A 13121-nucleotide genomic window follows, 5' to 3' on the forward strand; every position below is an offset into this window, starting at 1 on the left:
GTGCACCTTGGCTCCCAGACATCCTCCGAATCCAAAGCCACTCCCGACTCTGCCTCATGAAAGCCCGGTTCAGAGACAGCTTTCTGTTCTAAGATTTCCATGGGATTCCCTGTCATTGCATGTGTGTCCTCACCACAAAGCCCCTTGACTCGAGCCACCTTGAGGGGATTTCTGTTTCTTCCAAAAAGCCAGATTGAAAGAACGAATTGTCTCTGGTGAGGGCTCCACACATGGTTCCTATTTCCTTTTCTTTGTGCTTCTCTGTATTCTATATTTTCTACAATGAGCCTATACAATCAACTTATAATATTCTATAATGAAGACTTATTTTGTAACCAGAAAAAAAAATGCTACGTAAGTAAAAGAATTGGCCCACATGTTCGCAGCAACTAGAACATTTGCCTGGGAAAGATCAGTGAACTCTAAGTCAGATCTACGTCCAGTGGCTTTCTCCTCATCCAGTCCTGTGCCCTGGCCCCTAAAATGAGAAAGTGGGTGAAGGAGTCTCTAGGTTTCATTTTGGTTCTAAACACTATTGCTATCTCACTTATTACCCAGCTTGTCAGAATCTGTACTCCCACACCTGTAGCAGGTCTGAGGAGGGTGGCTTTCTCCTGAGTCAGACTCAGAATTCTGGAAGCAGTGACCCTTCGGAATGGGGTGGGGGGGTGTGCATGGTGGTATAGCGTTATGAAACTCTTCGTTCATTTCTTCATCCATTCTCTCATCTTGATCAGCATTTTTTTTTTTTTTTTTTTGCGGTATGCGGGCCTCTCACCGCTGTGGCCTCTCCCGTCGCGGAGCACAGGCTCCGGACGCGCAGGCTCAGCAGCCATGGCTCATGGGCCCAGCCGCTCCGCGGCATGTGGGATCCTCCCAGACCGGGGCACGAACCCGTGTCCCCTGCATCGGCAGGCGGACTCTCAACCACTGCGCCACCAGGGAAGCCCGATCAGCATTTATTAAGTGCTTGACCTATACCAGATATTGGGCTAGACGCTGGGGCTATGAAGACAAAACAGAGGACAGACAGGTGAGCCAGTAATTTTAACACTCTGATAAGCAGCAGGTCTGTTGGAGCCCTGGAACTACACAGAGAGGAAGCACTTAACGCTGGCTGGAGAGGTCAGGGTGGGGAGACGCTTCTCAAGGGAGAAGCCACTGGAAAGATAAGTATTAGTTTTCCAGGCAGACTAGAGGGGCAGTGCCTTCCAGGAAGAGACAGAGCAAGTCAAACAATCTTGACCCCCGTGTATCTAGTGTATGTCATACTTAGGAGGCTGGATTTTGTCCTTAAGAAAATGAAAAGCCACCTTAACAAGACGTCGTAGGACCATTCTCTCTGCAGCACGAAGGAGAGAGATGGAGAGGGATGGAGACCGTTTGCAGGAGTCTCGGAGAGAATTGCAGAGGGCCTGAAGCAAGATGGTAGTGGGAATGGAGATGCAGGATGTGTGTCGGTAACAGGGTCCCATGACTCTGGAGGTTGGGGAGATGGAAGACGGCACCAGGATTCTGGATGAGGTGAATGGGAAGAGGCGATTAGGAGAACATGGGGAGAGTAAAAAGACGTGCAATATAAGATAATTCATTCCACTGGGGGCGTATTGAATTGAATCTCCTTTTGAGATATCCAGGTAGAGAGGTCCATCCAGCAATTGGAAATGGAGGGCTGGCGCACAGGAGAGGTCTGGACATGTCACCACAGGGGTCACTGTCGAGTGAGGTCACCACAGGGTCATTGTAGGGTGAGGGGACCAGGGAAGTTTTAGGTGGAGGGCGCCTTGTTCTCATTCAGAAATGTCAGGGTCACTGAAGTCCACATGCGCAGGGAGTGATCGTCAAGGTTAGTGATTCAGAGGTGACTGTGCACACAGCTTATAAAGGATCAGAGCTTGGGGGTGACAATAGGAAATACGAAGCCAGAGGATTCAAGAACGAGGGAGATACGACCAAGAGGCAAACTCTGGAGCCAGGCCTCCATGCTGGCCCTTGCATGAGGTTTGGGAGGCGGAGGTGGGGGGTCCCTCTGTTCCTAAAGGTCCAGGGCAGCCTTCACTGGCTGCAGAATCTCTCCTCTTGGCTGTCTCACTGGCTCCTGGATCACCACCTTCCCAATGCTGCTCCAGCCTGGTTTCCCCAGAATGACCCCCACTTTGGACCATCCTCAGAGCCTGAGTCCTTTTTGACTCTTTCTACTGCCCACTTTCCTGGAAGCAGAGCCACCATTTGACCAGCTGCTCAAACTCAGAAGTTGAGTCATTCTTTTCCTCTTTCTCACCTTCCATCCCCAGCCACCAAGTCATTCAGTCCTCCTACTACCCTCTGTTACCATGACCCACAGCCTGGGTGGTTTCTGGGTCTCCCTGACTCTTGCTGCTCTCATCCTTGATCCTTCTTGACCCCAGATCCACTTTCCTGAAGCCCCCTTTCCTCACCCCATCCCTTTGCTTGGAGCCTAGGGGCTCCCCACTGCTCCATGGTCTGTACACACATGCCCCTCTCTGGTTTTCTGACCTTGGACAAATTGTTTAACTTCTGTGACTTTAATTTTAGTGTCTGTGAAGTGAGGAGGTTCGACCAGGTGATCTCCCAGGTGCTTTTTATGATTTCTTTGCTGCACCTCGAAGACTCTCCTCATCTCACACGTGTTAGGGTGTCTATTATCCAAAAGACAAGTAATAAGTACTGGCCAGGATGTGGAGAAAAGGGAACTCTTGTGCACTGTTGGTGGGAGTGTAAACTAGTGCAGTCACTAAGGAAAACGGTATGGAGGTTCCTCAAGAAATTAAAAATAGAATGAAACAGCAATTCCACTTCTGGAATGCATATATATCCAAAGGAAATGAAATCATTGTCTCAAAGAGATATCCATACTCCCCAGCTGACAGTAGTGTTGTTTACCATAGCCAAGGTATTGAAACAACCTAAGTGTCTGTGGACGGATGAATAGATAAACAAAATGTGATATATACACACATATACATTATATCTTTAATGGAATATTATTCAGCCTTAAAAAGCAAGGAAAAAAAGAAGGAAATCCTGTCATTTGCAACAATATGAATAATGAAACTGAAGGGCATTATGCTAGGTGAAATAAACCAGACAGAGAAAGACAAATACTGTATGATATCACTTATATGTGGAATCTAAAACAGAAGTCAAACTCATGGAAACAGAGAGCTGAGTGGTGGTTGCCAGAGGCTGGGGGTGGGGAAATAGGGAGGGGTTGGTCAGAGGCTATGAACTTTCAGTTATAAAGTGAATAAGGTCTGAGGATCTAATGGATAACTTGGTGACTGTGGTTGATGACAATGTAGTATTGATATAACTGAAATTTGCTAAGAGAGTAGAACTTAAATGTTCTCACCAAAAAAAAGGTAGGAAAAAAAGGACTTTCCTGACCCCAGTTCACACAAACCCTGAGGCTTCTGGGTCTCCCCACGGTCCAGGAACACCCGGTGTTAGCTTCATCTAAGACCTTCTGCTCTCGTTGTTCCCACCTGAGGCACCTCCCTGTTGTAGCAGGTGTGCAAACTGACATAGACGCCTCAGCTTTAAGTCAAGGAGTGTGCTCTTCAGTGGCGGGTGTGGGATCTATCTCTCAACCAGTCTGCTCTTCTTTGAATCTGACCAAGACTAGTCAGTGAGGTGGGGACAGATCATGTTATGGTATAATAAAAAACCACCTAATTCTTAACTAAATGTTTTCATGATTCTTGTGACTATCAGTGGCGCTCTCACCAGGAACATCCTATAATTCACAGTTTGTGTCCTCTCCCCCCAGATTCATATGTTGAAGCCCTCATCCCCAATATGGTGATATTTGGAGATGGGACCTTTGGAAAGTAGTAAGGTCATGAGAGTAGAGCCTTCACGAATGGGATTAGCGCCTTTACAAAAAGAGACCCGAGAGAGGTGATCTCTCTTCACAATGTGAGGAGACAAGGAGAAGCCAGCTATCTATAAACCAGGAAGAGAACTTCAGCAAGGACCCCACCACACTGCCACCATGATGCTTGGGTTTCTAACCTCCAGAGCTGTGAGAAGTAATGTTTGTTGTTTAAGCCAGTGTATGGTATTTTGTTATGGCAGCCCTAGATGACTGAGACAGGCTCTTTTGACAATGAATTTAGGTTTGTATTGACATATTTAAGTGGAGTCATCACAGGTCATTCCTCTGTGCCATCCCCTCCCTCCAGCCCTTTTAATGGGACCTGTCTGCCCCTCACCCCACTCCCAGTGTTTGTTTTTGCCCAAAACCACCCTCTCTTTCCTCTTCATGCCTTCCTGTTTCTTGCTCTTGTTTTTCCAACCAGCGTACATCAGCTCCCAACATCTGATCAGGACCTCTTCTGGGGAAGACCCATTGAGCCCACTTTCCAGTTGACCAACCAGCCTGCCTCCTGGCCTCTGACCTGGGCATCCTTTTTGCTGCTCTGACCTCAGACCGTCAGCAGCTATGGGTGGAGTTTCTCGTTGCCTGCTCTAGTCCACACGGCTCCATCACACTCTCCCCACTCCATTCCCCAGCCTGCTTCAACACACACACAGAGGGGATACTGAAGAAGTCCTGTGTAAATAGGAGTTTTAAAAAGCTGCGCAGTTCAGACGAGAACTAATCCAAACCATCACAGGGGTGCATTTGTGTGGCGGCCAGATCAGAGCCAACACTAACATCCTCTCCTCCCTTGGAGTTTGTCTGCAGAATGTGCTTCCCAGGCTGGGAGACATCAGCCTGTTTCAGATCACAAGCTGGCATGCCCTGGTTGCCCATGGCAACCCAGCTGCACTGGGGTGTTCGCATTTGTAAAGTGTGTGGGCTTAAAATTATATTAGTGATTCTGTCTGGAAGATGCTAGTCTGATTTGTATGTAGCTCTGAACAAATCACTCATTATCCTTTACAGCCATCAGAGTATGAGTCTCTTTCTCTTTCTCTTTTTTTTTTTTATTTTTTATTTTAGAGAGACAGCAAATTGTGTCAGCAGATGTGAAATGAAAAGCTTCCCATAACAACCATACTAAGAAATCAACGTCCAGGGCACCATCCCGGGAAGTAGTCTGGGTGTTACTGAATAGATAAAAAATGGAATGAATTGGGGAGGGATGGAACCTATATTGGGTAGTCTGTTTCAAAGGGACCATAAGGTATAGTTTGAGTTACAATGAAAAGCAGACAGGAGCAGAGGGAGATGCAGCCCCACCCTGGACTTGATCAGTTCCAGCTGAACACAAGCTTTCTCTTCGTTTTCTTTGATGTGTAGTATATACTCGGGCAGATTGAAGTGTTGTTCCAATTCAACACTCCTCCCTGTATCCACGCTTTTTGCCCTGTAGCTCTGTAGATCATCCCAGAAAAGCCCTTGACTCTGAGCTTGTTCTTACAGCTTGCTTTGACTAACTAGCTAAAGTGGCAGTGTGCCAGCTCTGAGTCTTGGCTTTAAGAAGCTTCAAGAATTTCCACTTGCCCTCCTGTGTTTTTTGTCATTAGTGTGAGAAGAACTTCCCTTGAGTGGGACCCACAATGAATACATGTGGAACATTCACCTCTTCACCATCAAACCCAGCCAGATCGATGGCTTGAAGCACTACCCCAGCAATACCCAGCCCAGAGGAGCCACTTCAGCCAAGCTGCAGGTGCATGGGAAATAAATTCTCATTGCCACCAAGATTTTATAGGTGCTTGTTATGCAGCAGTAGCTGACTGTTAAAATCCTCCATCTTTTCAACATCACAGCCATCAGTGTCACTGATGTTGGAAAAGAAAAGAACAACATCTCTCAACTCTTCATTTCAGTAGTTGCTGATCACAAGACTTACTGAGAGAAAATGCAGACCATGCATCACAATGTCAATTCACGTTGGGCCCTCATTGTGCACTGGACCATTGAATGTGGCATTGCTACCAGGAGCCATAAGGAAGCCAATGTACCTGAGAGAAGCTCCAAGTAAATTGTAAGATTTCACCTCTACACTTTTAGTGCTCATGGAAGTCCTGCCGAAAGATTGGTGGGCTTATGTTTGACTTGGGGAGGAAGAGTGGCATCATAACTCTCAGAAAGCACTGTCAATGTTTCTTTCAGTTCATCCCCAAATGAACACCTTTATCAGAATGTCCCATGTTATTACCCTCAGGCTCTTTCTAAACTTCCGTGTTTCCACTCTCCAGTCAAGGGATGTACCATACAAGCACACTCAATCATTTTCAACAAGTATTTGTTGAGCACCTACTGTGGGCTGGACACCTATTGTAGGAGCAGCGTGCTCGATGCCATGTTGAATAAAAGAAGAGTGGTTGTGATGGGCAGTTAGGGAGGGTAAGAGTCAAGACTGACTCCCAAACGCCTGTCATGAGACACCTGGCAGATGGAGTGCCATTTACTAAGATGGAAAACCTGGGAAGGGGCTGGTTTGGGGGAAAATAAAAAGCTCGGTTTTGGGAGTATTATGTTTGAGATGCTTCTGAGACATGTAAGTAGAGCTGTCACGTGGGAAGTTAGATGTCCAAATATGGAACTCAGAGGAGAGAGGTCTGGGCAGAAGATACCGATTTTGAGGGTTGCCAACGTGTAGATGGCATTTAAAACCATAGGACTGAGGGAGCACACACAGAGAAGAGAAGATGGCCCGGGCTGGGTGCTGAGGAATCCTAGTATTTCAAGGACAGGCAGACGGAAGAGGAGTAAGTAAGGGGGCTATAAAGGGGCAGCTAGGGAGACAGGAAGATGGGCAGTGGAAAACATAGATGTCTGCCCATCATTCCCACCCAGTAGCCATCTCCCCCCCAATGCTCCCCTGCTAACGGAACTCTGCCTCATGTAGGTCTTGGGGGTCATGCCCTTCGTGAGAGGCAGAGCTTCTCCCCATTCTTGGGGGGTGAATCGTGGGGTCTAAGACAACCATGGTAATCTGCTCTCCTTGCTGGCTTGGGTTTAGTCATGAGCATGTGACACAACTTTGGCCGGTCGGGTGTGAGTGGAAGTCCACTGGGTGGTTTTGGGCAAGGTTCCCATGCTTTTGAAAAGTGAGGGAAGGGAGAAAACTGAGTGCTTTTCCTGCCTCAGATGTGGCCTCTGGATGGAGCTGCTGCAGCCATCTTGCCAACAGGACACACGTGAGCCCCAAAGCCCAAACAACAAAGCTACAAAGGATATTTGTGTTCAATTACACCTTTGAATTGTTGAATTAACCAAGTGTGGAGCACTCCCTACCAACAGATTTATTTTGTAAGGTAATCGATTTTCTAAATATTCAGGCATTGTGGGTCTTCTATGACCTGTGTGTAGCTCTAAGCATCCTAGGTGGTACCTGTGGTTTCACACGACAGAGATCAAGGTGACTCATGCCTGCTGGTAAGATGATTGTGCCAAGGGCTTGAGGGTGACGTTTCGCTCAGAACTTAATGGTTTCTTTTACCTTATTTGAGGGAATAGTAATTTCCCAAACTTTTAAGTGTATTGTTTGTCACTCTTAATACTGATTTAATATTATGCTTACAGTTTGTTTCTTTCAACAAAGACAAAATTCTTCTGCCAAGCTAAAAGCATGTTTTATCTCAGCAATCTCAGAAGAAATGGGTCACTTTTAATTATGACATCTCATCCACACCTGGTCAGCAAGAAGGATGCTGAGAAAGAGAGCTGGAAATATTCTAGGGTTTATTTTCCAGCGAACATGGAAAAGATTCAGGATAGGGCAATGCAGGAAGGAAACATAGATATCAAAGGGTCAGAACAACGAGAAAATGAGACAGGAACTTAAATATAAATAAAGTGCCCTGAAGTCAAGGTGTTTGATGACACTTAGTGCCTTAATTAACCAGATTTTAAGATAATGACTGTATATCTTCAAATGGTTTGGGCCATCCTTACAGGTCTTTGAATAGTGGGTTTTTTTATTCAATTAATGCTTCTGAAAGAGCTTTAATTTTACATTAATCAAAAGCCTTCATGATATTCTCAGGATTTACTCAAATTCAAGGGTTCTTTTTGTGTTTTTTTTTTTAAGTGCAATTAAGTTATCAAGGCAGAGGCTCTGATTGCAGGGACAAAATTCCATAGCAACAGCTAGCTGAGCACACTAAGCCCCGTGCACTGCTGCACCCCATGTTTGTGCCAGGCTGAGGGGGGCATGTGGTCAGTCTTTACAATGAATGGGACAAACTTCCCTTTACCTTCCTCCTGAGGAGCAAAACCTGCTTCCTTGAAAATGTAAATAGTTACCTTATAATACCCATTTTTACTGCAAACAGCTCTCTGCCTGTACCCCAAGCAGAATTCTAGAAAATTCTATGAGATTAAAAAGAAAAGAAAAGGACAAAGAGAACGTTTTCTTACCTGTTAGCATGAGATGTTTCTAACCTTTCCAAAGCAGAACCTGCTCTTCTTCCTCTCCAGTTCGTGGTATCAGACAGCAAAACCTGCCAGGGACTCCTGTACTGATTAGAATCATGTCTACTCTGTCCCCAGGGATAATTACTGATGCTCACAGAGATGCCAGGTGAAGAAAATCTTGCTACTTTCTTGCTGGGAGCAGCCAGTGCTGATGAGCTGTACCCACAGTGGTGGCTCACCCCTCACTGTGCCAGGATTTGTAACTGGAGTACCTGGGGAGGTTCCTCCTCTCTCCCCTCCCCCTCCCGCTCCCCCTCCCCCCTCCCCCACCACCCCGGGTGCATTAATCCCATCACATGTGAAGGTAATTGATGCTAACATGAAGCTGGGAGGTGGGGTGGGAGGAAATGCCAGGGAGTGAACAAAGAGGAAAATAACTGGTATTAAAAATGCTCTCTTACCATCTTGTCCTGCCAGGGTGCAATTAATAGTAATTATGTGTGGGTGCTATCCACTGTCCAAAATGGAACCCTTGATTACCCAATCCCACGCCTCCTCCACCTGCCCTGTCTCACATAACAACTCCATTTTTCTAATTGCCTAGGGAAAAACCCTTGGAGTCATCTCCCTCCCCTCTTTTTTCTCCCAAGCACACATTCAGTCCACCAACAAACCCTATTTGTTCTACCTTTGAAGTGTCTTCAGAATCTAGCCACTCCTCACTTCTGCCACCAATACCTCCTAGTCCAAGCCACCCATGTCTCTCACCTGGACCTTGGCAGTACCTCCTGACTCGTCTCCCGGTTTTCATTTCTGCCCCCACTACAATATGTTCTGTGTAAGGAGTGGTCTTTTAAAAACAGAAGTTGGACAATGTCAACCCTCTACTCAAATACCTGCCATGCTCCTCATATCATTCAAAGTAAAATCCATAACCTTGGAGGCTTCTCTGATCTGCCCTTCTACCTGTCTGACCTCATCTCCTACTGTTCTCCCCTCACTTCTCCAGGACAACCTTGACCTTCTCTTAGAACTTGCAGGGCTTCTGCCCTTGTTCCCTCTACCTGGAAAGTCCTTCCTCCAAACATCCACAAGCTTCTCCCCTCCTGCCTCACTTCTGTCAGGAGTGAGCTCAGTGCCACGTTATAGAGGCCTTCCCGGCCACCCCACCTAAGATAGCAGCCCCCATGCCTCTCTGTCTTTAGCCTGCTGTAGTTTTCTTCATACTCCTGAATTCAACGTTGTATTATATATTTACATGGTGTATTATACGTATGTGAAACCCACTTTAAATGAAAAGACACAGATGGGTTAAAAGTAAAAGGATGGAAAAATATACTGAAACTAACCAAAAGAACAGAAATAGCTACATTAATATCAAAGTGGACTTCAGCATATGGAATACTATGAAACATAAAGAGGGAGATTGTAGTGATACAGTGAAAAAAGGGATTTTCCTGAAACCCTACACAACTGATACATGCTAACAGGGCTACAATTGTCTAGAAGGGATGTCACCAGCCCCTTCCAGACACGGCAGGCACTCTCCAGTTCACCATCGTCCTCACCACTCCCTATGGCCTCACACCTGGCCCACTGCCCTTATTTCGGTCATCTGCCAGGCCGCTGTAGGCATTAAGTTGAGACTCTTGCTTGTGAAAATAGCATAATTACAATGCCATTGCCTCCAGGAAAGACCTAGGCCCAACATCATTCCAGCAACCTTCCTGACCCTTCAGGCTGGGTTAGGCAAGCTTCTCAGAAATCCCGTAACACCCTGTGCTTGGCTCTATCATACGTCTCTTCAGAGTTTATTGACAATTCTTTCTGTATTAGTTAGAACACTATTGACTCCCAGCTCAATGCCGCTTTCGTCAAAAGGGGACATGAATTGGCTCGTGTGGCTGAGGTGCAGCTGGACTCAAGGACTCACTCCAGTCTCATCAGGACCCTCCCTCTCTTTCATGCATCCTCTCCCATGTCTCCATTCTCTGGCTGGTTGTCCCCATGAGGCTGGAAGAAAGACCACGGGTAGCTCTGGATGTGTCTTACAGCCTCATAAGCACAGAGGAAAGAGAGCTCTGCCCACATCTCCACTGAGGAAAACCCGGGCTGGACCCAACGGTGGCCAGAGAGGAGAGGTACCAAACATGGCCCAGGCTGACTGCAGTGAGTTTTCAGCTGACATCAGAACCATGTGCCTGGAGTTGGGGGCAGGGAGTGCCCCCGAAGTGGGGTGCACCACCCTGGGCTGGTGAAATGTAACATCGCTAACTTGTCTGTATTTCCCACTAGACTCTTAAATCTTTAAGAATGGTTATTCTGTCTTTGATTTTGGTATCTAGTACAGCACAGTGTCTGGCGCAAAAGACTTAAAAATACTTTATTTTTATTTTTGGCCATGCCATGTAGCTTGTGGGATCTTAGTTTCCCGACCAGGGATTGAACCTGGGTCCTCGGCAGTGAAAGCTCGGAGTCCCAACCTGGACTGACAGGGAATTCCCCGAAATATTTTGTTTTAAATGTTGAATGAGGGATAAAGTTTGAACTGTCATAATCATACACCTTGGATTTTCTGGAACCATCCCAATTCATGAAATGTGATTATTTTTTAAAAGATGATTCTTTAAATGAATAAGTTCGCTGTTTTATAAAGTGTTCTATAAAATTACATTCAGAAATCGTATTCAGTACTTGGCCACACACTCTGCTTTTGGTTTTGGTTGAGAAAACCTGGCCGGCTGTGTTGGTTATATTCTGTTTGGCCTCCAAATCCCCTTAATACCTTCCCTAGCCCACTCTGTGCCACTGGAGCCTGACCCTTTGGGCTGCATCTTCCTCAGTACATTTCTGGTGGCGTCCGTTGGGCTTGGTCAATGAGGGCCGCTGGAGGAGCTCAGATTGTATCGGAGGGAAGGAGAAAGCAAGAGTGGAGTATTTCTTCCCCTGTCTCTCCCTGTTTCATGTCTCTGGCCATGGCTCTTTCTCTCTGTGACCACAGCCCCAGGGGACAGCAGCTCCTCCACGCAACTGGGTCTCACTGGGCTCCAGTCACATTGTCCATTCAGGCCTAGAGCTGGTAACAGCTTCCTTCCATTGTTAGCCTCTGCAAACCTCACCCTCAGAAGTAGTCCGTTCATTCAAGCCCCATCATGTGAAACAAATGGGGGGGATTCTGTTTCCTGCCTAGAGCCTAACTGAGCCATCCACGTAAACCTAGCAGGTACAACTTGCCACTCCCCTAGGTCAGTGTGGCTTCCTCTTTGCTGTGCATTGGAATCACCCTAGGGAATTTTAGAACAGACTGCTGCAGGTTCCATCCCTAGATTTTCTGATGCAATGGGTCTGGGGAGTGGCCTGGATATCAGGATTTTTTCAATCTCTCCAGGCCCTTCTATCGTGCAGTCAAGATTGAGAAGCATTGCTCTGGCTCATATGCCTCTTGTACAGACAGGAGATTTTTAACACATAATGAAAACTCAACTACACATGTCCCATTGTGATTTTTTACAAATTATTGCAGTCTTCAGTTGAAAGAGATGTTATTTTTCTACTCTTCTATTCGTGAAAGCATTTTTTAACAAAATAGAACAGGTTTAAACATATTTATAGATAAGAAACCAAGATGGCGGAGTAGAAGGATGTGCTCTCACTCCCTCTTACGAGAACACCAGCATCACGACTAGCTGCTGGACAATCATCGACAGGAAGCCACTGGAACTCACCAAAAAAGATACCCCACATCCAAAGACAAAGGAGAAGCCACAATGAGATGGTAGGAGGGGCGCAATCACAGTAAAATCAAATCCCATAACTGCTGGGTGGGTGACTCACAGACTGGAGAAAACTTATACCACAAAAGTCCACCCACTGGAGTGAAGGTTCTGAGCCCCAAGTCAGGTTCCCAACCTGGGGGTCCAGCAACGGGAGGAGGAATTCCTAGAGAATCAGACTTTGAAGCCTAGTGGGAATTGATTGCAGGACTTCGACAGGACTGGGGGAAACAGAGACTCCACTCTTGGAGGACACACATAAAGTAGTGTGTGCATCAGGACCCAGGGGAAGGAGCAGTGACCCCACAGGAGACTGAACCAGACCTACCTGCTAGTGTTGGAGGGTCTTCTGCAGAGGCGGGTGGTGGCTGTGGCTCACCGTGGGGACAAGGACACGGGCAGCAGAAGTTCTAGGAAGTACTCCTTGGCGTGAGCCCTCCCAGAGTCTGTCATTAGCCCCACCAAAGAGCCCAGGTAGGCTCCAGTGTTGGGTTGCCTCAGGCCAAACAACCAACAGGGAGGGAACCCAGCCCCACCCATCAGCAGACAGCAGAATAAAGTTTTACTGAGCTGAGCAAAGAAAACAATAGCAAAGATCAATAAAACTAAAAGCTGGTTCTTTGAGAAGACAAACAAAATTGATAAACCATTAGCCAGACTCATCAAGAAAAAGAGGAAGGGGACTCAAATCAATAAAATTAGAAATGAAAAAGGAGAAGTTACAACAGACGCCGCAGAAATACAAAGCATCCTAAGAGACTACTACAAGCAACTCTATGCCAATAAAATGGACAACCTGGAAGAAATGGACAAATTCTTAGAAAAGTGTAGCCTTCCAAGACTGAACCAGGAAGAAATAGAAAATATAAGCAGACCAATCACAAGTAATGAAATTGAAACTGTGATTAAAAATCTTCCAACAAACAAAAGCCCAGGACCAGATGGCTTCACAGGTGGATTCTATCAATCATTTAGAGAAGAGCTAACACCCATCCTTCTCAAACTCTTCC

General features: G+C 46.4%; 1 protein-coding gene across 1 annotated transcript in view; it reads right to left on the reverse strand.

Moving 5' to 3' along the window:
• Positions 1-13121, reverse strand: part of TEX26 (testis expressed 26) — a 40891-nt gene that overhangs the window by 1995 nt on the left and 25775 nt on the right. The gene's annotated exons all lie outside the window — the stretch shown is intronic.

The sequence above is a fragment of the Pseudorca crassidens genome, chromosome 18 (genome assembly GCF_039906515.1).
Source record: "Pseudorca crassidens isolate mPseCra1 chromosome 18, mPseCra1.hap1, whole genome shotgun sequence".
NCBI lineage: Eukaryota > Metazoa > Chordata > Mammalia > Artiodactyla > Delphinidae > Pseudorca > Pseudorca crassidens.